Source organism: Odontesthes bonariensis, chromosome 5, assembly GCF_027942865.1.
Source record: "Odontesthes bonariensis isolate fOdoBon6 chromosome 5, fOdoBon6.hap1, whole genome shotgun sequence".
Classification (NCBI taxonomy): Eukaryota; Metazoa; Chordata; class Actinopteri; order Atheriniformes; family Atherinopsidae; genus Odontesthes; species Odontesthes bonariensis.
This window is the reverse complement of record NC_134510.1, coordinates 20,628,095-20,653,603: the sequence shown is the minus strand read 5'-3', so window position 1 is coordinate 20,653,603 and position 25,509 is coordinate 20,628,095. Positions and strand designations below refer to the sequence as shown.

The following is a 25,509-nucleotide window of genomic DNA, read 5'->3' as shown; positions in this document are numbered from 1 at the left end:
AAGTCACTGATATTCCTAAGCCTTATAGTTGAGACTTGTGATAACAGGAGTGCAGTCTTAACCAGGATCAAAGGCTGGGTCATACAGACCATCCTAAACTATTGACAGGTGTGAAGTCAGATGCTTGATCCACAGACCAGCTGTAGAAACTGTTTCATATGGGAATAGTCTTCAGCTGTTTGGTGGGCCAAACAGCCCCCAAGATAGACGTGGCATAACTTCTAAGAAGCAACTCTTCTGTAATTGCCTACAAGAGAGTGAAATTGATTTGTTAATTTGTCCTCAAATAAGTTTGCAAATACATGCTGGCATATCCCTTAAGACCTAGTTGTAGATGGAGCTCTGGTAGTCTGAAATGTGGACATTGCTGCAGATGGTAGATCTAACTCAGATGTTCCGTGTAAAAGGACAGCCTTGAGTTGTTGTCAGTATGGGACACCTACAAGTAATACCTCACCCCTTTATGTATATGTAAATGTTATACCTGGGAACAACCTGGCACATAGTTTATGCAGTGCCACTTAGATGGATGGAAGGTTTGTCGAGCAACAGAATCATTACAATGCCCTGTCAGGTGTGTAACCCAAGAGAGGGGTGTCTGCTCCAAGGGATAACCAGAAGTGGCATAGGTTACTTCTCCTTGAAAACCAACACTGAATATGCTTTATATGAAGCCAACTCATGTGCACTATCAGATTTTGGGTTGTCCAGACTCTTGAAACCCCCAAGGTTGAGAGAGGCTGCACCCTATTCGGCCGCGCGGTGAGACTTGGTCTCTGACTCTGTTTGATGATCATTGCTGACTATTGCTGGTTGTTCATTCTAGTTTGATTTATCATTCTGTAATAAATTCCTTAAATCTTAAAAGACTCATTGTTTTCTTTACTTGCTCACCATAGAGCAAACAGTTTTTGCCTCTACAGTTGTCATCTACACACCTGGATGGATGTACTTTTCAAGTGTCTGATTGCATGGAAAAGAGATGCTTCACAATGTGACTTATGCGTGCAGGTTAATAATATATCCTAATGCTCTCTGATCTCTCAGATTAGTTAATGGGGAATAAAAATCACCTTTGGACTTCTGAAGTAAGAACTGCTTGTAACTTTTCCTTAGAAGGTCAGCCCTCTTCCAACACCATCTTTACTGGGGAGGCAGGAAGAGAGGCTCAAAGTAGGACAGCGGGAGCTCATGCTAGGCTGATAAATCTGAAAATTGTTATGGGGAAATAGGGTGTGGAAAGAGGGAAAATAAAGAGGTTCTTATAGAGAAGTAAATAAGCTGCTGGAGCCATTCCCACTGATATTTTGCATGGGATAAATGTGCATCTAGAACAGAGTTGAGGATTTGAAAAGAATATCAAAAGACACATTGGTGAGAAGATTTAAAGTGATAAATGTCTGTAAAGAATTGGCGGAAGAAGAAGGCTATCAAAAGTCCAAAGGAAAGCATGGACAAGACCCAACAGAGGTAAGATCAGGATACAGAAACTATAAGCTTTCAAGAAAGCCTTGATGACAGAGTAGCACAGTAAGCACAAAACCAAGCACATGCACGGTTTTGTCATGTAAATCACTGCAAGAGCTGAGAAATACTTCCATAAATCATTGTCTGTGAACGCAGCTTGCCATACCATCCACAAATGCAGATAAAAGAAGGATATCATAAGAGCTTGAATAAGGACAACTGGACATCTTGGATCTTGAAGACATTTCACCTCTCATCCAAAAGGCTTCTTCAGTTCTAAACAGATATTGGGGAGTATCATGTATCACTGAGTATGTATTTCTAAGTACCTGAAAGGGCGAGTTTTGGTCACAGGATCCAAGGTGTGAATGGGTGCAGTGCAGTGCAGAGAAGAGTGTGCAGACCTCTTTATAGGAGAGTCCAAACAGCTCCACAAGCACATGGCACAACATAGGAGAGCCAGCTCTTCCGGTCAAGACTCAGCAGTGCACTTACAACTCAAGGAATAGGGAAAGTCTTTTGAGGACAGTAATGTACACAATCTGGACAGATAAGACAGACGTTTGAGAGAGGAGTCAAGGAAGCCTTCTATGTTAAACTGGTAAAACAAAGGAGTCGGTTTAAGATATCACCTTCCCAGGACCTACAATGCAGCGTTGTCTCTCTTCCCCAAGCAGTTTCACAATCATTTACACCTTGGATAGTGTGACCAAAACTCCCCTTTTCAGACAGGTAGACAATTCAGAGGTGATAATGACTCTATCGACATGAATTTTGGTCAGGGAATTCAGTAACTTGTGACTGTAACAACCCTCTCTGCTTATAAACTAATACTCCCCACTATCTAGTTCAGAACTGAAGAAGCCTTTCGGATGAGAGGTTAAACATCTTCAAGATCCAAAAAGAAGTCCAGTTGCCCTTATTCAAGCTCTTACAATTTTATTTGTATAGGGTTTCAGGGTCACCGGAGTCACCTCTAACTATAAGCTTTATTATAAAATAAAGTTTTAAGCCTAATCCTAAAGGTAGAAAGGGTGTCTGCTTCATGGGCATATACTGGCAGCTGGTTCCACAAGAGAGGGGCCTGATAGCTGAAGGTTATGCCTTCCATTCTACTTTTAGAATGGGAGGCAGAGCCTTCAGACTGAACTAAACCTTCAGTTGTACAGAGCACTTTGCTCTCAGACTACAGGTTTACTTGTTTACTTGGGAAAATATCTATGATATCTGTAAGATATGATGGAGTTTGGTCATGAAGAGCTTTATTTGTGAGGAGAAGATTTTTTTCAATTATATTCTGACTTTAACAGCGTCAGCGTGCGAATGAAGAGAAGCGAAGTTGATTGGCGTGTCAGAATCCAATAGAAGTAACTCTCATCATTACTTCTATTGATCAGACATTTCCTCTTGCTACACCCTCTACAATGGACTAAAATATTTTTTTTTTTCCCCAAACATTCTATTTTAGTGGGTGCAATGGGGTCGTGAGGAGGTTTTCAGACAATATGATAAAAAATGCTCCAGAAAACATCTCATACCCCACCTTTAAGGGATAAACATGTTTATTAGTGTAAAGTGATACATCAAAAGATAGATATATAGATATACACTTTATTTATCCCCAGGGGGACATTCAGTTTCCAAGTAGCTTAGGGATCACACATTTAATGTACACAAACATAAATACAAACTGCACATACATACACATCTAGACAAGCATACATGTCTGAAAATGTGCTGATATAGATTGCATGTTGTCCCTGGTGTAAATTGTATTTGAGGTTAAAAAAAAAAATGTGTATTCTATTCACAGACTTTCAGAATCATGTTCTCACGTTGGGGCAGTTTTGTTTTCCGTTGAAGCTGGGGTTAAGATGAGAAATATAGCTTCCTGCACAACTGAGCAGTGCAAGTGGCTGATGCAATCACATGTTAAAAAAAAAGATAGGGTGACACGTTCACAGCAAACCAGAAATGGACCACAGAAATGTGGACTTAATGATCTTCTTTGTGCCAACTTATTTTCAGATTCCTGCTGCTCCAGTAGCTCAGATTGACTTCTCCTATGGAAAATCCCCCCCCCAAAAAAGCTTGACTGTTCCATCGATGGCAGGACAACTATGAACAAGGTTGGGAAATCACTTCCATGACCAAGAATAGAGAGAGGGTCAGAAACTTATGCTAGGTTTTTTGATACCTTGAAGAAAATCTTCCCAAGGAGTGCAGCATTGATGGCTAGGGAGCCGTACTACAAAGATTTCATCCCCATATCTAGCATGCTTCCAAAAACGTTACTTGAATACAGGACACCAGAGACACTGCAGCTACCCCCCAAAGACCTTGAAGAGCTATGCCAAGATTTCCAGCTGGAAGAGCTCACCCTGTCCCAGGTCCAGTCTGTAGAGAGGGCAACTCGAAGTCAGAGTGCAAGCGTCATTTGGTTTAGGCAGAGAGCTGGACGGATAACTGTCTCTAAGCTAAAACAAGTCCTTAACACATTGAATACCGGCTGTGTTTACGGAATTATGTCGTAGACTCCCAGCGTTCTAAACCATTTTTTGACGTTTTTTGTACAGTCACAGCATATTATGTGATAGGGCCACTGAAACATGTTATGGCTCGTTTGAAAGCTGAGACTTTAAACTCTTTGTGGGTCAAAACTGCGTGTCTCTAGGTGCCGCCATTAGCGAGCTATCCTTAGCTAAACCAAGGCGGGTATTTACCAAAATCAAAAACAAACTGAGATATCGGGGCTTTGTGAAACGTGCGCTCTTTCAGCCTGTCGCACTTTAGATACATATCCGGGTCAGAGGATCTGCGTCGTGTCCTTGTGTCAAAGGAGTTTACATGTTCATAAGACCGCCTCCTTAAGGCTCTAGCATGGTTGCCGCGTCTGCTTGCGCGAGCGGTGTTGATGACGTCACAATTTCGTGCCCGCCATGTATAGTGGCGCAAGTCGATGCGCCAGTCGTTGCAATTTTCTCCGTCACAGAGGTGGCGCTGCTACGTTAAGGTTACCGCTACTCTACAACCACGAAAGTGGAGCAGAAAACAATGCCGCTGTCAAGAGCAAGAATACTGTAATTAATGATACTGCTGCAGTTTTTGGATCATTTTAATTTTTTAATTCAGTTAATAGAGGTGAAGGTTTGAAGCCCCCGGCATCAACAGAGTCTCTGCCCTCTTCTTTGCCTTCACGTATCTGTCCCGTAGCTTCTTCCACACATTCTTACAGAACTCTCCCTCTTTCCCCAAAGTTCTGCCAATCTCTGTGCACCAGTTTTGAGACTTTATGTGCTCCCTGTGCTGTTTCACTGCAGTGTCGTACAGCTGCTGTACAAACGCACCTCCTGACTGAGCCGGTCTCACATCGGTCCATCCGGTTCGTTGTTCTCGGCGCCGCCAAGTTACAAAAATCGACTAGTGCACGACAACGCGCTGCGCCGTCTTTTCAAGGCAAGCGCCATGCCTGAAACGTCATTTTGACATCACGGTGCGACACCGCCGTGACAGACGCGGCAACCATGCTAGCGCCTTTAGTCTTGTCGCGTGTCTTCTTCTCCTTCTTGTTGTTTGTTTATGTTACTTTACCGCCACCCTCTGGAAACCGACACGTGCGATTGGACAAAATGCGGAAATGCACAACAATCAAGGCAGCGTTATCAAAATTGTTCTTGAGTTGACGCAAAGCCATTGGCGTAATGATCAAAATGTCCAGATGATGACACCAGTTTTTGACTGCCATCTATGTCAGTTCTGTTCATCACATAATTACAAAAATCACACAGAATGTGCATTAGAATGTATAGATTCAGAATCCATAAAAAAAACCATAAAAACGTAATTTTACCATATGGGAGCCAACGCATGGGCAGTAAAAACGTAGTTTTACGTGACTTGGGAGTCAATGTGTTAAGACCGATCCCCAGCAACCATCTAGGAGTTTGATCAAGGCCATATGCTACCAAGAAGAATTACAGTTCACCAAAGCTGCTACAAGGTATTTAGGGTTTGAATTAGGGTAAGGCAGAGGTAAGATTTGGGGTTTGATGCTGTCCACATTAAGAACTGCAACTAAAAAAGTGTTCTATGAAGTGGGAGGAGAGTCCATACTATGAAGCTCAACATTTACTGTTTTCATACTTAATTTATGGTATGGACAGCCCTGAAGGGTCAACATTAGTTATAGGGTTATAAGGCCAGGGTTATGCAGGAGTAGGACTAAGTATAGGGGTTAGGGTAATGGCATTTAAATCACTGAACTGGCTCTACACATCCAATACTAAGTAATAATTTCCTTTTCATGTTTTGCATGTGCATGTGTATTGTTTACAGTTATGGATGCAAACATGAAGCAGAAGCCAGAGGAGCGTATGAGAAGCTGATTGGTCGGGAGCATGCAGGTTTCTCATGTATGGACAGTGGGCTTTGGCTGAACCCCAAGTGGCCCTACATGGGGTCCTCCCCTGATGGGATTGTCACTTGTGACTGTCATGGAACTGGCATCTGTGAGATTAAGGTAATATTACAGTCTCTGTTGTAGTCAAGTAGTGCTAAGTAATTGTAAGTTAGGAAAGGAGGTACCATAGAAGAGAATGCTCAAGTCTGATTCAAGTCCAAGTCCTGGACTCGAGTACTACAACACGAACTAGTGAGGCCACCAGTGATGCTGTGACCTGTCATCTTTCCATAAGAATCAGTGAACTGAGCAAAAAGGCAGAAAATAATTGGCTAATCCAGGGGTCTTCAACAGGGGGTCCGCAGAGATACTGCAGGGGGGGTCGCGAAATTGTTGTTTGATTAGAGATTTTCTTTATATTTAATATTTTTTATACATTATTGCGATCCCGCTTAACAAAATATGGGGGTTTTGAATATATATATATATATATATATATATATACCTCTGGGGCTAATCTATTGTTCACATCCTTCTCAATGTGATTTTAGTCTACTTCCTGCTTCTGAAGAGTGCAGACGTGTCTCTGCTTCCTCCTGCTTCCTCCTGCTGCTTATTGCTTTATTCGCTTTTAAATCATTCTACTTCTTTCTACAAGTCTTGGATATAATTTTATTCTTTTATTCTTTTTCTTTTAATTATATATTTGTAAACGGTATTAGCCCTCCTGTTTACAAAGAGAATCGGACAGAACAATGTCTCCTAACCCTGCAGTATCAGTGAGCTGCACACAGTGTGAGCTACTCTTTGCGAAGGTAGCACAGCTCGAGAAGAGGATTGAAACGCTGCAAGACATTCGTAACGACGAGGAATTTATTGACTCTATTATAGCTCCTGCGCAGGCTGTGGAGCCTTCATGTGCCAAAGGACTAACTCAGATATTTCTACACGGGATCACAGCTGATGTGGAATCTCATACTGCAGCCCTGGCTGACACACTTCCCTGGATCTGTCCAAATGACACTGGAATATCTGGTGAAGCTTCCAAACCGGACGGTCCGACTGATATCTCCCACTGGAACAGTGTTGGTGCCAAACCCAAATCATCAACCCCAGCCAGGATCTGGTCTCATGTTGTCCGTCGCAGAGGTAAATCCAGCACGAAACCTAAACCTCCAGCACTCACTCCGCCACCTGAAGTTCTATTGCACAATAGATACGATCCGTTGACTCAAAATAGAGTGTGTGATGATGAATGTAACCCAAACATGAAGACAAACAAAATAAATGGCCCCAAACCTCAGCCAAGGGCTAACCAGATCATCAGGAGAAGTCCAAATCCCACAACCAAGGTGAGGACTACAGAAGCGATCGACACCTCCACACAAAAAGGAATAGAGAGACCAATCTAATCGGGGATTCTATAACACAGCATGTCAGAATGGCAAAGACGGAAAATATAACTTTTTCTGATACATCAGTCAGGGAACTGATAGATATTTTGCCGACCATTATGTCTACTCATCCAGATGGCACGAGGATCATTGTCCACACAGGGTCTTTTGATATTCTGAGAAGGGAGACTGGCTCTGAGATCCTGAAGAAGGATTTTTCTCTGCTGTTGGAGAGACTGTGTCACTATGCAGCACACCGGGTCTCCATTTCTGGCCCCATTCCTACTGTGGGTAATGGAATTGAACTTTTCAGCAGACTTCTCGGCCTGAACACATGGTTGTCAAATGCATGCATCGCCCATGGGATTAAGTTCATTGATAACTTTAATATCTTTTGGAACTGTAAGGAGCGTTTCAGAGCTGATGGCGTGCATCCCAATCGAACTGGATGCAGATTACTTGGTGCACATTTACGTCATGCTGTTGGGACGGCAAACCCAAACATGACTGTACAGATTAGACTGAAGGACACAGCAGCGAGGCAAACAACCCCCAGCCCTCCCCCCTCACCAGACCCTTTACTCCACATCACCCAAGGTCATTTCTAAAGGTGTTGATATTTCTTCTGTTGTGGTTATTGATTTGGCCTTGTCTGACCATTTTTGCATTTTATTTGATTTACATTTTACTCAGAATGTTCAAACAACCAGCTTCTCAGTTAAGAAGAGGTACATCAATGAGAAAACAAGTGCTCAGTTTAGGGAGGCCATAGCTATGTTACCAACAATGAGCGCAGAGTCGGTTGAAGGAATGCTGGATCATTTTAACTTGAAAATTTTTAATGTAATGGAAGCTGTTGCACCGATAAGAATCAAGAGCACCTTGATCAAACAGAAAACCCCATGGAGAAACACCACTACGGTCAAAGACCTGAAAAGAGAATGCAGGAAAGCAGAACGTAAATGGAGGAAATCAAAGCTTCAGATTGACTATGAGCTGTACAAACAAAGCCTGCGTAGTTATAACAATGAGCTGTGCAAGGCCAGACAGCTGCATTTATCTGAAATGATTAATAAGAATGTCAACAATTCTCGAACTCTGTTTGCTATGGTTGAAAAACTCACAAATCCTCCTAAACAGTCAAACCCAGACCTCCTCTCCACTGAGAAATGCAACGAATTTGCCAACTTTTTTAGCCAAAAAATCAAAACAATTAGACAAAACATTAACGCAACACAGACAAACAAGAAAACTAATCTGTGTCTAAAACCTAGAAATAACTCTGACGTTATGTCACAATTTAATATTGTTAATTTAAAAATCCTAGAGGAAACAGTTCGGCAGCTGAAATCAACAACTTGTTCTCTGGACATAATACCATCTGACTTTTTAAAAACTGCTTTTACCTCAGTAGAAAGTGATCTCCTACGAATAGTTAACAGCTCACTGGCATCAGGCATTTTTCCCAAGTCACTAAAGACAGCTGCCATTAAGCCACTCCTAAAGAAGATAACTCTAGATGCCTCTATGATGAACAACTACAGACCTGTCTCTAATCTCTCTTTTATATCCAAGATTATTGAGAAAGTTGTATTTAACCAGCTCAACGACTTTCTGAATGAAAGTGGAAGTCTTGATAACTTTCAATCAGGCTTCAGACGTCATCACAGCACTGAAACAGCTCTGGTCAAAGTGTTAAACGACATTAGGTTGAATACTGATTCTGGTAATGTTTCAGTCCTGGTTCTGTTGGACCTCAGCGCTGCGTTTGATACTGTAGATCACAGAATCCTGTTGCACAGGCTGGAAAACTGGGTTGGACTTTCTGGAGCGGTCCTTAACTGGTTCAGGTCCTACTTAGAAGGCCGGAGTTATTTTGTTACAATTGGCAGCTATGAATCTGAGCGAGTGGCCATGACTTGTGGAGTCCCCCAGGGGTCAATTCTTGGACCTCTTCTGTTTAACTTGTATATGCTCCCTTTGGGTCAGATATTGCAGAATTTTAACATCAATTATCACAGTTATGCAGACGATACACAACTTTATGTGTCTCTGTCACCGGACGACTGCAGCCCAGCAGACGTACTGTGTCAGTGTCTGGAGGAAGTAAACACCTGGATGAGAGAGAATTTTCTACAATTAAATGAAGACAAAACTGAGATCATTCTGGTTGGTAGCAAAGAGAAGAGTGTCAGCGTTGGTAAATATCTTGAGACTCGGGACTTTACAATCACTGACCAAGTTCGTAACCTCGGAGTGTTGATAGACTCAGATCTGACTTTCAGCAGCCACATCAAAGCTGTCACCAAGGCAGCTTTTTACCACCTCAGAAATATCAACAGAATTAAAGGTTTACTCTCCCAAAAAGACCAGGAGAAACTCATCCATGCATTCATCTCCAGTAGACTTGATTACTGTAATGCTCTTTTAACTGGACTTCCCAAATAGAGCATTAAACATCTGCAGCTCATCCAGAACGCTGCTGCTAGAGTTTTAACCCGGACTAAGAGATCTGAACACATCACACCAGTTTTAAAATATTTACACTGGCTTCCAGTCAGTCACAGAATAGATTTTAAAAGCCTGCTGATGGTTTACAAATCCCAGAACGGTTTAGGCCCAAAATACATCTGTGATATGTTCAGAGAATATAAACCCAGCAGAGCTCTTAGATCCAAGGACTCAGGTCAGCTGGTCCAGTCCAGAGTCCAAACTAAACATGGAGAAGCAGCATTTAGCTGTTATGCTGCAAACAAGTGAAACAAACTGCCAGTGGAGATTAAACTTTCACCAAATGTAGACATTTTTAAATCCAGGTTAAAGACATTTCTTTTCTCATGTGTCTATGCATGAAATATCTTTTAACTTATCTAGACTGTTGCCTGTTTTTAAATTAATTTAAATGATTTTATTTGTTTCTCTTTATATTATTTTATGTATTTTTAATGCTTCTTGCACTCCCTGCTGCAATGCTTTAATTTTATGTAAAGCACTTTGAACTGTTTGTACATTCAATTCAATTCAATTCATTTTTATTTATATAGCGCCAAATACAACAAATGTCATCTCAAGGCACTTAGATAGTAAGTCCAATTCAAGCCAATTGGAATTCAATTAATTAATAATAATCATAATTCATAAAATAATCCAATTCGTTCATATAGAGCCAATTCAAAAACAATTTCCTAGCTAAGAAAACCAACAGATTGCACTGAAAACTTTTTGTTTTTCGGTCCAATCTCCCGGCCTGAGCGGCGTGCCTGAGGCGACTGTGGAGAGAAACGACTCCCTTTTAACAGGAAGAAACCTCTGGCAGAACCAGACTCAGGAAGGGTGGCCATCCGCCTCGACCAGCTGGGGTTTGAGAAGACAGAAAAAGGGGGGGGGAAGGGGGGGGGGGGGGTGGGGAGGGGGGCAGGGGGCCACCGCGACGGCGGCACTGTAACACCATTCAAAGGATATCTGTTGGAACAGGGAAACACGAGTTAATGACCACAATAATATCACATATACATAAAGAGAGTAAAGTGAGGAAAGGTGTGTCAGATGAGGCCCCCCAGCAGTCTAGGCCTATAGCAGCTTAACTATGGGATGTTTCAGGATCACATGAGCCATCCCTATTCAAGGTAAACACAAGAAACTTGTGCTAACGAAAAAATAAATAATAAAATAAAGTAAAGGACCAGACTCAGTGAGTAATTCCCTATACTCCCTATATAGATCTGCTCCTCACACCACAACAACCATCTTTTTCCAGCCACAAGCTACCTCAGCCTCTCACCAACTGCACACCAGTCACAGCGGGGTGGGGATGCAAACCCTGGTTCGGGTAGGGGGAGAAATAAAAGAGGTAAGAGAAGCGGGAATGGGATTCAAACCCTGGTTCGGGTAGGGGGTAATGAAAGTACAGAGGGTGCCAGAGGTGGAGGCAGAACAAGACACACTAGCAGACACACTATCAGATTCAACAGACCTAACTATAAGCTTTATAAAAAAGGAAAGTTTTAAGCCTGGTCTTAAAAGTGGAAAGGGTGTCTGCTTCCCGGACATTTACTGGCAGCTTATTCCACAATTGAGGGGCCTGATAACTGAAGGCTCTGCCTCCCATTCTACTTTTAGAAACTCTGGGAACCTCAAGTAAACCTGCAGTTTGGGAACGAAGTGCTCTGTTAGGAAAATATCTTACAATGAGATCTTTAAGATATGATGGAGCTCGGTCATTAAGAGTTTTATATGTAAGGAGAAGAATCTTAAATTCTATTCTGAATTTAACAGGGAGCCAATGAAGAGAAGCTAAAACTGGAGAAATATGATCTCTCCTGTTAGTTCTCATCAGAACTCTGGCTGCAGCATTTTGGATCAACTGAAGGCTTTTCAGAGAATATGTAGGACAGCCCAATAATAAAGAATTACAGTAGTCCAATCTTGAAGTAACAAATGCATGAATTAGTTTTTCTGCATCACTCTGAGACAAGATGTTCCTGATTTTAACAATATTACGAAGGTGAAAGAAGGCAGTCCTAGAAACCTGTTTTATATGCGAGTCAAATGATAAGTTCTGGTCAAAAATAACTCCAAGGTTCCTCACTGTAGAACTAGAAGCCAAGGAAATACCATCTAGAGAAACTATATAGCTAGACAATTTCTCCCTGAAACGCTCAGGTCCAAAGATAACGACTTCAGTTTTGTCTGAATTTAGCAGCAGACAGTTCTGAGTCATCCAGGTCTTTATGTCTTTAAGACATGCTTGTAGTCTGACCAACCTATTGGTTTCATCTGGTTTTATAGATAAATACAGCTGAGTATCATCAGCATAGCAATGGAAATTTATGCCATGCTGTCTAATAATGTTACCTAATGGAAGCATGTATAAAGTAAAAAGAATCGGTCCAAGCACAGAACCCTGAGGAACTCCATGACTTACTCTGGTGTGTGAGGAAGATTCTTCATTTACAAGAACAAACTGAAATCTATCAGATAAATATGACTTAAACCAGCCTAATGCAGTTCCTTTAATCCCAATAACATGTTCAAGTCTGTGTAATAAGATACTGTGATCGACCGTATCAAATGCAGCACTGAGATCCAACAGGACAAGCACAGACACAAGTCCGCTATCAGAGGCTAAGAGGAGATCATTGGTAACTTTCAGCAGTGCTGTTTCTGTGCTATGATGCACTCTGAATCCTGACTGAAACTCTTCAAACAAATTATTTCTGTGTAAATGATCACAAAGCTGAGCTGCAACTATTTTTTCAAGAACTTTAGACATAAAAGGGAGATTGGATATAGGTCTATAATGAGCCAACACTTCTGAATCAAGAGTAGGTTTTTTAAGTAAAGGTTTAATTACAGCAACCTTAAAAGTCTGAGGTACATATCCTGTCAACAAAGACAGATTGATCAAATCCAATATGGAAGTGTCAATTAATGGGAAAACCTCCTTGAACAGTCTGGTTGGGATTGGGTCTAAAACACAAGTTGATGGTTTAGAAGAGACTATTGCTGTTGTTAGTTCAGAGAGATCAACTGGGCAGAAGCCGTCTAAATACAAATCAGGTTCTAAAGATACTTCTAAAGCTGCTGTACTTGATGATACATCACTGATAATAGTGGGAAGGACTCCATCAATCTTCTCTCTGATAGAAACAATTTTATTAATAAAGAAGCTCATGAAATCATCACTGCTGAGAGTTAAAGGAATAACTGGCTCAGCAGAGCTCGGACTCTTAGTCAGACTGGCTACAGTGCTGAAAAGAAACCTGGGATTATTCTTATTCTCATCTATCAATGATGAATAATAAGCAGTTCTAGCTTTACGAAGGGCTTTCTTATACATTGTTAAACTATCTTTCCAGACTAACTGAGACTCTTCTAAATTAGAGGAACGCCACTGTCTCTCCAGCTTTCTTGCAGTCTGCTTTAAAGCACGCAGCTGTGAATTATACCAAGGAGCCAACCTCTTCTGACTGATTACCTTCCTTTTCAGAGGGGCAACATTGTCCAGTGCTGTACGCATTGAAACTATAGTGCTGTCAACAAGAGAGTCAAGTGCTGCTGGAGTAAAGTTTATGTAGTCGTCCTCTGTCATATCTGCACATGGCAGTGAAGAAAAGGATGATGGAATTAATTCTTTAAATCTGGTTACAGCATCCTCTGATAGACACCTTCTATATGTAAATTTCTTCTCAGAAACTGTATAGTCAAGTAATGTAAACTCAAAGGTTATCAGAAAATGGTCAGATAAGACAGGGTTATGAGGGAACACTGTTAACTGTTCACTCTCAATGCCATAAGTCAGAACAAGATCAAGGGTGTGATTAAGGCAGTGAGTCGGTCCGTGAACACTCTGAGAAAATCCAATAGAGTCTAATATAGAATTAAAGTTCATATTCAGGCAGTCATTTTCAACATCTACATGAATATTAAAGTCACCCACTACAATGACTTTATCTGTACTCAGCACTAACTGGGATAAAAACTCTGAGAATTCAGACAGAAACTCAGAATAAGGGCCAGGTGGACGATACACAACAACAAACACAAGAGGTTTCTGGGATTTCCACTTTGCGTGGGAAAAACTGAGAATCAGATATTCAAAAGAGCTCAAACTAATCTTGGGTCTGGGACTGATGAGTAACCCTGATCTGAAAATAGCTGCCACTCCTCCTCCTCTGCCTGTGGTTCGAGGAACGTGAACATTTAAACAGTCAGAGGGAGTTGCTTCATTAATGCTAACATGATCCTCCTGCTGCAGCCAGGTTTCTGTAAGACAAAATATATCAATATGATGATCACAAATCAACTCATTCACTAACAGAGACTTCGAAAGGAGAGATCTGATATTCAGCAAACCACATTTAATAGTTTGATGTTTTTGTTCAGTTAAAGTTTTTGTTTTAATAATTTCTTTTTGCACAAGAGGATTTGCTCCTTTTGTGTTAATCGATTGGGTGGGTAGCAGCAGGTGGGAAGCTGCAGAGAAGTGTGTAAGACTACAACTCTGCATCCTGGTCTGAGCCCTGGGTTGTCATGTTTTAGGGTGGCAAATAAATTCATCCATATTTCTAGAAATGAGAGCTGCTCCTTCCAAAGTGGGATGGATGCCATCTCTCCTCATCAGACCAGGTTTTCTCCAGAAAGATTGCCAATTATCTATGTAGCCCACGTTGTTTGCTGGACACCATCTAGACAACCAGCGATTGTAGGACGACATGCGGCTAAACATATCATCACTGGTCAGATTTGGCAGGGGTCCAAATCTGACATGAAATGTGCTATACAAATAAATTTGATTTGATTTGATTTAGTGCCCACACTCTCGCCAAGATGAGACCAATCTGCGTGCGTGTGCTGACGAAAAGGGCTTCTGCCTCATCCATGATGGGGATAACGTCAAGCTGGACCGGAGTGATGAGTATTACTACCAAGTTCAGGCACAGCTCCACATTGTGGATGCTTAGTACTGTGACTTTGTTGTGTGGAACCGCAATGAAATTTTTGTTGAAAGGATTTTGCCAGATCTTGAATTTGGTGATGATGCGATTCCTAAAGTTGAGTGCTTTTTTAGAAAGAGTATACTTACTGAAACACTGGGACAGCGAGTTACAAACCTGCATGTGTAATGTGTGACAGCCTCCTGGGCCTGTCAGGGTTCTTTTCCTTGTCTCCCTGTCTTTTGCAGGTCTGATTGGCACAGGTGATCAACGTTATGTGAGGTGCCCAACTGACTGGGTGTACCTGGTTATAAAATGGCTGCTGTGGGATCCTGAGCCCTCTCACTCCTGGTCCTCCCGGCCACCACGTCTCTTGCTTTGTAAAGCTCTGAGATCTGCTGACTCAGGTCAGATAGTGGAGCCCAGAGTTCAAACTAGACACGGTGAAGCAGCTTTTAGCTATTATGCTGCACACAACTGGAACAAACTACCAGCAGAACTGAAATTAGCCACAACTGTAAGCACTTTTAAATCCAGGTTAAAAACATTTCTCTTTCGGTGTGCTTATGGTTGAGTTTATATCTTTCTTTTTCCCCTCTTCTTTGATTGCTTTTAACTGTGTTTTTAATTTTTATTCTATTTTTTTTCTCTTTAAATTGCTGCTTTATGCTGTTCTTTTAAATGCCTTGTCTTTATGTAAAGCACATTGAGTTGCCTGTGGTATGAAATGCGCTATATAAATAAAGATGCCTTTCCTTGCCTTGCCTTTGTTGGCTTAGGCCTTATTTTGTCTGTTAGCGTTGCACCTTACAACATTCTGCATTCAACACCTTACAACCATCCATCAACAAACACACTGATACCACTGACTTTATATACACTATGTAGCCGTTTGCTTTGGCAAGAGTTAAATAAATTGATATTTGCAACTGCATGTGCGTGTCTCCCCCGTCATTAGTCTCGGCCATGAACCAGGTCGTGACAAATGTGATTACGCACTGCTGTTAAATGAATACTGTATGAGAGATGACATAATAATACATGGTTGTTTATTTACAAGATTATATTTTTTTAACAATTGTTATAATAAAAAAGGCTGCACGGTGGTGTGGTGGTTAGCACTGTCGCCTCACAGCAAGAAGGTTCCAGGTTCAACACCCAGCTGGGGCCTTTCTGTGTGGAGTTTGCATGTTCTCCCCGTGTATGCGTGGGTTCTCTCCGGGTACTCCGGCTTCCTCCCACTGTCCAAAAAATCATGCATGTTAGGTTGATTGGCATCTCTAAAAAATTGTCCTTAGGAGTGAGTGTGAGCGTGCATGGTTGTTTGTCTCGTTTGTCTCTATGTGGCCCTGTGATGGACTGGCGGCCTGTCCAGGGTGTACCCTGCCTCTCGCCCATTGACTGCTGGGATAGGCTCCAGCCCGCCCGCGACCCGATCGACGGATTCAGCGGTATAGATAATGGATGGATGTTATAATAAATAAATACAATATTGCAATTATACATTGGAATTCATTTTATTATATAAAATACATATCTCCAGTACAATTGGACTAGTGGAGAAAAATATTAAAAACATATTTACAGACTGATGTGTGTCAGGTACTGGAAACTACTACTACTACTACTACTCACCTTCCCCCCCTCCTGTGCAAGCAGGTGCTCCAGACCAACATGTTTGAGGGCTCAGGTACTGGAGTGATTGATTATCCCTATCCCTCTGCCTCTTCTCTTCCCCTCCTCCTTACTCCAATGGGACGACAGACTCTGAAAGATTAGACAAGACACAGCAAATAACCCCAATCTTGTCAATCAACGCTAGTGCCTCACCTGGTTTTGTTGCCATGTTTTCTATGGGCATAGCTCTGCTTTGCAGAATCTGATATTTTCTTCGGACTAAACCTATGACTCTCTCAACATGAAGACGCAAATTCGCTATTTTTCTAGTTTCTGTCACCTCGTATGCTGACAGCTGTTTTCTCCCTTTCATGAAGTATGTCAATTATTTTATGCCAAACTCTAGAAGCAGTAGGCAGAGAGATCTTGAACCTGAAAGCTAAATCTTTCAGCGGGAGATTTAGTCTCAGCCTCAGCAAAACTAAAACCAACTGTTCAAATTTGGACAACACAGACATAGGGCCACAGGTGATGTAGGGCTCGCACAGCTCAAAAATCTGAATTAAAACTAAGAAGTTGGGGAGCCCTGTGCAGAACTTGGTCTTTTCTTCATTTTTCTCGAAGGACTCCTGGTTGAACTATGTGTCCAGTGCCTTGGTCCGAAGATCTCCCAGCTCTGTTGTGTTCTGTCTCAGAACATCCTCCATCTTCTCGATGTCATCCATCGTTAGCTCAGTCTGGCATCCGGCATCTGCATAGCCTGCAATATTGCAGTGGGGAACATAATTAGTTCATTCATGAATATGACTTATGTGAATTGTTGTCAAGTTACATTTTTTGACAACCTTTTTACAAACAAGCAAGTTCTCTGGTCAAATTATACAGGGTGTCCACAAAGTGTCTTTACAATTTAAAAAATGTATTATGAAAGCAGTTGATATGTTAATCAGATTTGTTCTATGTATTCAGTGGTAATCAAAGTTTTTAGTCACATTGCACTTGTGTATTTCAATTAATATTGTGGTTTATTGAAACACAATCGGAAAACTCAGCAAAAGTACAGGATTAAGTATGGAAGATATCCTAACCCATAGGTGCATCCCCGACAGACAGGCCACATACTAAGCCTTAGCGTAAACATATGGCCTGTCTTTCAGGGATGGACCTATGGGGGAGGAAGGTTCTATTTTGAAAACTTAATTCGAGGTTTGCCTAGATGTTCTGATAATCACATTTGTATTATGTAATAGTATGCTGGTTACACATTTTAGTACAATAGTTTGCCTTGATAATCTAATGGATGAATTTATTTGCCACCCTAAAACATGACAACCCAGGGCTCAGACCAGGATGCAGAGTTGTAGTCTTACACACTTCTCTGCAGCTTCCCACCTGCTGCTACCCACCCAATCAATTAACACAAAAGGAGCAAATCCTCTTGTGCAAAAAGAAATTATTAAAACAAAAAGTTTAACTGAACAAAAACATCAAACTATTAAATGTGGTTTGCTGAATATCAGATCTCTCCTTTCGAAGTCTCTGTTAGTGAATGAGTTGATTTGTGATCATCATATTGATATATTTTGTCTTACAGAAACCTGGCTGCAGCAGGAGGATCATGTTTGCATTAATGAAGCAACTCCCTCTGACTGTTTAAATGTTCACGTTCCTTGAACCACAGGCAGAGGAGGAGGAGTGGCAGCTATTTTCAGATCAGGGTTACTCATCAGTCCCAGACCCAAGATTAGTTTTAGCTCTTTTGAATATCAGATTCTCAGTTTTTCCCACGCAAAGTGGAAATCCCAGAAACCTCTTGTGTTTGTTGTTGTGTATCGTCCACCTGGCCCTTATTCTGAGTTTCTGTCTGAATTCTCAGAGTTTTTATCCCAGTTAGTGCTGAGTACAGATAAAGTCATTGTAGTGGGTGACTTTAATATTCATGTAGATGTTGAAAATGACAGCCTGAATATGAACTTTAATTCTATATTGGACTCTATTGGATTTTCTCAGAGTGTTCACAGAGCGACTCACTGCCTTAATCACACCCTTGATCTTGTTCTGACTTATGGCATTGAGAGTGAACAGTTAACAGTGTTCCCTCATAACCCTGTCTTATCTGACCATTTTCTGATAACCTTTGAGTTTACATTACTTGACTATACAGCTTCTGAGAAGAAATTTACATATAGAAGGTGTTTATCAGAGGATGCTGTAACCAGATTTAAAGAATTAATTCCATCATCCTTTTCTTCACTGCCATGTGCAGATATGACAGAGGACGACTACCTAAACTTTACTCCAGCAGCACTTGACTCTCTTGTTGACAGCACTATAGTTTCAATGCGTACAGCACTGGACAATGTTGCCCCTCTGAAAAGGAAGGTAATCAGTCAGAAGAGGTTGGCTCCTTGGTATAATTCACAGCTGCGTGCTTTAAAGCAGACTGCAAGAAAGCTGGAGAGACAGTGGCGTTCCTCTAATTTAGAAGAGTCTCAGTTAGTCTGGAAAGATAGTTTAACAATGTATAAGAAAGCCCTTCGTAAAGCTAGAACTGCTTATTATTCATCATTGATAGAAGAGAATAAGAATAATCCCAGGTTTCTTTTCAGCACTGTAGCCAGTCTGACTAAGAGTCCGAGCTCTGCTGAGCTAGTTATTCCTTTAACTCTCAGCAGTGATGATTTCATGAGCTTCTTTATTAATAAAATTGTTTCTATCAGAGAGAAGATTGATGGAGTCCTTCCCACTATTATCAGTGATGTATCATCAAGTACAGCAGCTTTAGAAGTATCTTTAGAACCTGATTTGTATTTAGACCACTTCTGCCCAGTTGATCTCTCTGAACTAACAACAGCAATAGTCTCTTCTAAATCATCAACTTGTGTTTTAGACCCAATCCCAACCAGACTGTTCAAGGAGGTTTTCCCATTAATTGACGCTTCCATATTGGATTTGATCAATCTGTCTTTGTTGACAGGATATGTACCTCAGACTTTTAAGGTTGCTGTAATTAAACCTTTACTTAAAAAACCTACTCTTGATTCAGAAGTGTTGGCTCATTATAGACCTATATCCAATCTCCCTTTTATGTCTAAAGTTCTTGAAAAAATAGTTGCAGCTCAGCTTTGTGATCATTTACACAGAAATAATCTGTTTGAAGAGTTTCAGTCAAGGATTCAGAGTGCATCATAGCACAGAAACTGCACTGCTGAAAGTTACCAATGATCTCCTCTTAGCCTCTGATAGCGGACTTGTGTCTGTGCTTGTCCTGTTGGATCTCAGTGCTGCATTTGATACGGTCGATCACAGTATCTTATTACACAGACTTGAACATGTTATTGGGATTAAAGGAACTGCATTAGGCTGGTTTAAATCATATTTACCTGATAGATTTCAGTTTGTTCTTGTAAATGAAGAATCTTCCTCACACACCAGAGTAAGTCATGGAGTTCCCCAGGGTTCTGTGCTTGGACCGATTCTTTTTACTTTATATATGCTTCCATTAGGTAACATTATTAGACAGCATGGCATAAATTTCCATTGCTATGCTGATGATACTCAGCTGTACTTATCTATAAAACCAGATGAACCCAATAGGTTGGTCAGACTACAAGCATGTCTTAAAGACATAAAGACCTGGATGACTCAGAACTGTCTGCTGCTAAATTCAGACAAAACTGAAGTCGTTATCTTTGGACCTGAGCGTTTCAGGGAGAAATTGTCTAGCTATATAGTTACTCTAGATGGTATTTCCTTGGCTTCTAGTTCTACAGTGAGGAACCTTGGAGTTATTTTTGACCAGAACTTATCATTTGACTCGCATATAAAACAGGTTTCTAGGACTGCCTTCTTTCACCTTCGTAATATTGTTAAAATCAGGAACATCTTGTCTCAGAGTGATGCAGAAAAACTAATTCATGCATTTGTTACTTCAAGATTAGACTACTGTAATTCTTTATTATTGGGCTGTCCCATATATTCTCTGAAAAGCCTCCAGTTGATCCAAAATGCTGCAGCCAGAGTTTTGATGAGAACTAACAGGAGAGATCATATTTCTCCAGTTTTAGCTTCTCTTCATTGGCTCCCTGTTAAATTCAGAATAGAATTTAAGATTCTTCTCCTCACATATAAAGCTCTTAATGACCGAGCTCCATCATATCTTAAAGATCTCATTGTAAGATATTTTCCTAACAGAGCACTTCGTTCCCAAACTGCAGGTTTACTTGAGGTTCCCAGAGTTTCTAAAAGTAGAATGGGAGGCAGAGCGTTCAGTTATCAGGCCCCTCTATTGTGGAATAAGCTGCCAGTAAATGTCTGGGAAGCAGACACCCTTTCCACTTTTAAGACCAGGCTTAAAACTTTCCTTTTTGATAAAGCTTATAGTTAGGGATGGCTCAGGTGATCCTGAAACATCCCATAGTTAAGCTGCTATAGGCCTAGACTGCTGGGGGGCCTCATCTGACACACCTTTCCTCATTTTACTCTCTTTATGTATATGTGATATTATTATGGTCATTAACTCGTGTTTCCCTGTTCCAACAGATATCCTTTGAATGGTGTTACAGTGCCGCCGTCGCGGTGCCCCCCCCCTTTCTGTCTTCTCAAACCCCAGCTGGTCGAGGCGGATGGCCACCCTTCCTGAGTCTGGTTCTGCCAGAGGTTTCTTCCTGTTAAAAGGGAGTCGTTTCTCTCCACAGTCGCCTCAGGCACGCTCAGGCCGGGAGATTGGACCGAAAAACAAAAAGTTTTCAGTGCAATCTGTTGGTTTTCTTAGCTAGGAAATTGTTTTTGAATTGGCTCTATATGAACGAATTGGATTATTTTATGAATTATGATTATTATTAATTAATTGAATTCCAATTGGCTTGAATTGGACTTACTATCTAAGTGCCTTGAGATGACATTTGTTGTATTTGGCGCTATATAAATAAAAATGAATTGAATTGAATTGAATTGAATTGTGATTCTGATTGTGGGTTGTCAGCTGGATGCTCGGCTGTCTGCATCAGATCTGGGCTCATACCCGGGCTCTGAGCTGTCTGTTGGACATCCAACATAGCCACTGCACATGCCGACCGTGTTTGTTGGTCTTCCTTGAGCTTCATCCTTTGCTCTCGTTGAAGAGATGCCTCGGATTTCGGCTTAGTGGTTTCGTAACCGAGCTTGACCGTCGGAGCCCAGTCTACCGACTCAACGTCACCCAAAGCGCTAGGGACGCCTAAAAAGTCACAATGAAGCCCATATTAGACTACTGGAAACTTAATAATCATTAATAAGTAAATGAGTATTTAACAACACCCCAATGCTATATAAACGCAGCCACAAAAACAAAGTTAGCAGTTATCTAACATAGTTATCTGCAGACACGAGAGTAAACAGACTCTGCTCCTCCCGACTGCAGACGTAGGTTTGAAATCCATTTTTTACGGCGTTGTTCTGTTAGCTTTGTACATTTCTCACCTTTGTGTACGACAACCTTTGGTATTCTAAAAAAACTTTTTTCTTTTTCACGGGTAGAACGGTTGGAGCAGCCGTAAACAGCACAAAACAGGGGCATCTTAATTTTTTTACACAGCAGTTCTATGGGCAGACTTCACTTCCTGACATCCATCTGAATTTCGCGCGTTCGCGATGCAGCACTGTTACGTCACGAGAAACCAAGCTATACTACCAAGGTGAAAGAAGGTAATTCTAGAAACCTGTTTTATGTGAGAGTCACAGGACAGATCCTGGTCAAAAGCACCTCCAAGGTTCCTCACTGTAGTAGAAGAAAGCAAGGAAATGCCACCTAGAGTAACTGTATAACTAGACAGTTTCTTTATTTCTAAAGTAACACTCCCATCTAGATTATGTCTTTTTCAGGTAAAGCCTTGTGTATTTCCAGAAGATAATGCGAAATCAGACCCTGCAAGTGGACTGAAAGCATGAATTAACTGAAAGCATTTGGTACAGCATGAAATACAAAAAAGAACACCCAGGACTGTTGAGTGGGAATCATTGCTTCCCCAAAGATCCAGCAACTCATCTCCTAAGTTCCCAGATGTCTACTATCTGTTGTGAAAAGAAGAAGGGATGCTAAATAGTTTTGAACAAGGCCCTGTCCCAACCTTTTTCAAATTCAAGATGAAGTAATATTTTTCATGAAATATTGAAATGTCTCACTTTTAACATTCATCATGTTTTTTTATGGGCTGTAGGGTGGTGTGGTGGTTAGCAACGGTGCCTCACAGTAAGAGCCTTCCTGGTTTGAAACCTGGCTGGGGCCTTTCTGTGTGCAGTTTGCATGTTCTCCCCGTTTATGCATGGTTTCTCTCCGGGTATTCCGGCTTCCTCCCTCTATCTAAAAACATGCATGTTAGGTTAACTGGTAATTCTTTTCCATTGGCTCTAGGAGTGAGTGTGCTCGGTTATTTACCTTTGTGATGCCCTGTGATGGACTGACAATCTATCCAGGGTGTACCCCGCCTTTCGCTTTTCTTCAGCTCCTCCATAAATGGATTTCGGTCCTCAAACACCTCAAAGACCAGCCTTGTCAGGACATTGTCATTTTATAGAATAGCATAGTGTTGTACACATTTATAATTTGGCCATATTTAAGTACATGTGTTTGCGCTTTATTATATTCCTAAGAAGAACCGCGTTATTTTCCAACTTACTATGAAGATAGAAAAGCTTGTTGGAAACGTTGCAGAAAAAGCAATTCACTTGACGGGATGTTGTGAGGTTTTTCTTTTTCTTTGGGGTAATAATTCCGCCGCGAATTACCTACTGTATTTCGGCGAAACACAGACGTCCTGTGGTAATTTAAGTTCCGTCTGAACGCACACCTATGTGTTCAACCTATGTGTACAACCAGGTACAACGGGGCAAAACAGGAAGTTACGACAATTACGGAATATCCGCTCATGACGTCTGTGATTTCAGTAAATTACAGACTTTTGCTTGTCCCGTCCGAATGCGCCACAAAAAATTACAGAGGTGCGGGGGTAGTTGCGAATTACCAGTGATCCATAGGTAATACTTATCCCGTGCGAATTGAGCTTTAGGAGAACATTTAATGATTCACCACTGCTGTTTTCAACGACTGTTTAGGCATTTTCATGTTGCCAAGCTTACTAGTGCATTACTTTGTTTCATTTATGGATTCATTTTTTCCTTAATGTTATCTTTCTGAGGAATTAATTTATTTTAGGAGCCTAAAGATATCAAAGAGGGTTCCTTTGAATGGTTTCGGTTGATGTGATCAACTTTGAGCCCACATTTGTTGTATGACTGTAATTTCAATATGTTTAGGCACAGCTGAGTTTTGGTGAGTTTAATTTCAACAGATGCAAAAATTTTGATTGATCCACTTAGAATGCAGTGCCAAACATGAAACATATAAACAAGTGTAAAGATCAGTTCCTTAAAGCGATACTCCGGAGTAGATTCAACCTGGGGTCATTTGAACCGTGATATCCAGCCAAGTAGCTCACCCGCAGTTTTTTCGATATTGGCTGAATATCAGCTGAGTTACTAGTTAAAATGTAATAGGCTGTAATTGTATCTGATTTCCTCATAATACAAATTTAGCTACAATTCTGCCAATCTACCCATGTGCATTCTTGTATTACAACTCTCCCAATCTGTATAAAGACTCAATCAGTTTAGTGATCGCACACATTATCTCCACAAAATCCTCACCGGTGTTGCAGTAATATCATTAAAAGTAACTGGTACTCAATTTGTATTATCTCTAATCCTTTCAGGACTTAAAGCCTATGACAATATGGTTAGGAACTGGTATTATCAGTTGACATTGTTGTATGTAAATCAATGCAAAACAAAAGTCAATGGGCATAGTTAGGTTAAATGTCCAATTGTAGCCCAAAACACTATCCTTTCCCAGTGCTCTAAATGTGGTTTTATTGCCTAAACTTCACTTGACACCGGCTGAAAAAAGAAAACCAGCAATGGTGCCATGTCATTCTCAAACTTGAGTTCTCTGGGGAAATTCTTGAGGCTGATCCATCCACCATCAAATACAAAATGTACCTCTGTACTTAAAATAATAGCAGCTAATGATGTGGAGATGGGCACCAACTTGTCCATGTATCAATATAAGTGATAACTTGTTACTGCGTTTTAATGTGGATATTACATTACTATCAGGTAGGCAGAGAAGGGCTTGATTACTCTTGCCAATGACAGATGGAAAGTGCAGGTACAGGGAATATGAGTTAAACAGAGACAAAAGATTTGGGAATTTACAGTACACAGTAAACAAAAGGCTGGAACTATGACTGCAGAGTCTTTATTTTGGAGGCATGGTGGTGCTAAAGCAGAGCATTTCAGGGAGGCTTGATTGCAGAAGTGGTTGCAGCTGGTGGGTCTCTGCTCAGATTGTAGGGCACCATCACCACTCCTGCAATCAAGCAAGCACCAACACACAAAGACAGAGAGAAAGAAAGGCTGCAGGTTAGAGCAGAGGCAGAAGACACGGATAAAGCAACTACACACACTGAATCTCTCCTTTCTGAAGTCAACCTAATCAAGGATAGATCCTTTTTAAAAAAAATAAAAAAATAAAGACAGTTACAGTGTGGAGAAATGTAATATGAGCAATATTTCTAAAAAGCCATTGTCAGTTATTTGCCTGAAAAATGAGAAGAAGACAATGCTTTGAGGCTGAGATTCAAAAAGCTGAGAGTAATATGAAGGAATACATTATGGAGAAGGAGATCAAGACATTTATAGAAGAAAATGATAATCATGTGGTGTCCTGACATGTGCTATTGTATGTGTGCAAGGTCACAATTAGAGGAAACATAATTGTGAATCTAAATGGAAAATGAAATAGAAAATTGTAGATTAAAAGGGTTAGAGAGAGAACGCAAATACAAACCGGATTAAAGGATTCAAATTGATATCAAATAGAAAAAAACTAGATAAATTATTTTCAAGCACAGGAAATAAAAAGCAACAGGTAAACAACAGCACCCCCCAAAAATAATTTGATTAACTCAAAGGGTTCATACACTGAATCATCAATAAACAAGACAGACAATGTTTATGATTACAAACATTACATTACACAATAGTTATAAAGTCTGAATTGATCTACTTTGTCTTTGTCTTTCAATTGTTCGAGAGTCTCAAAGGAACAGAAGTTAGTTCTATGCAGAAAATAGGTTTGGAGTTTTGAGTAGGTTTCCTT

The 25,509-nt window shown here is 40.8% G+C and overlaps 1 long non-coding RNA gene across 1 annotated transcript; it reads right to left on the bottom strand.

Annotated features, from left to right (window-relative positions):
- Positions 1-15,647: 15,647 nt before the first annotated feature.
- LOC142379907 (uncharacterized) lies at positions 15,648-23,171 on the bottom strand. The gene is made up of 3 exons (XR_012769802.1): positions 22,729-23,171; positions 16,332-17,073; positions 15,648-15,937 (listed from the first exon to the last, which is right to left on the bottom strand). It is a non-coding gene; the product is annotated as an uncharacterized LOC142379907 (long non-coding RNA).
- Positions 23,172-25,509: the final 2,338 nt, after the last annotated feature.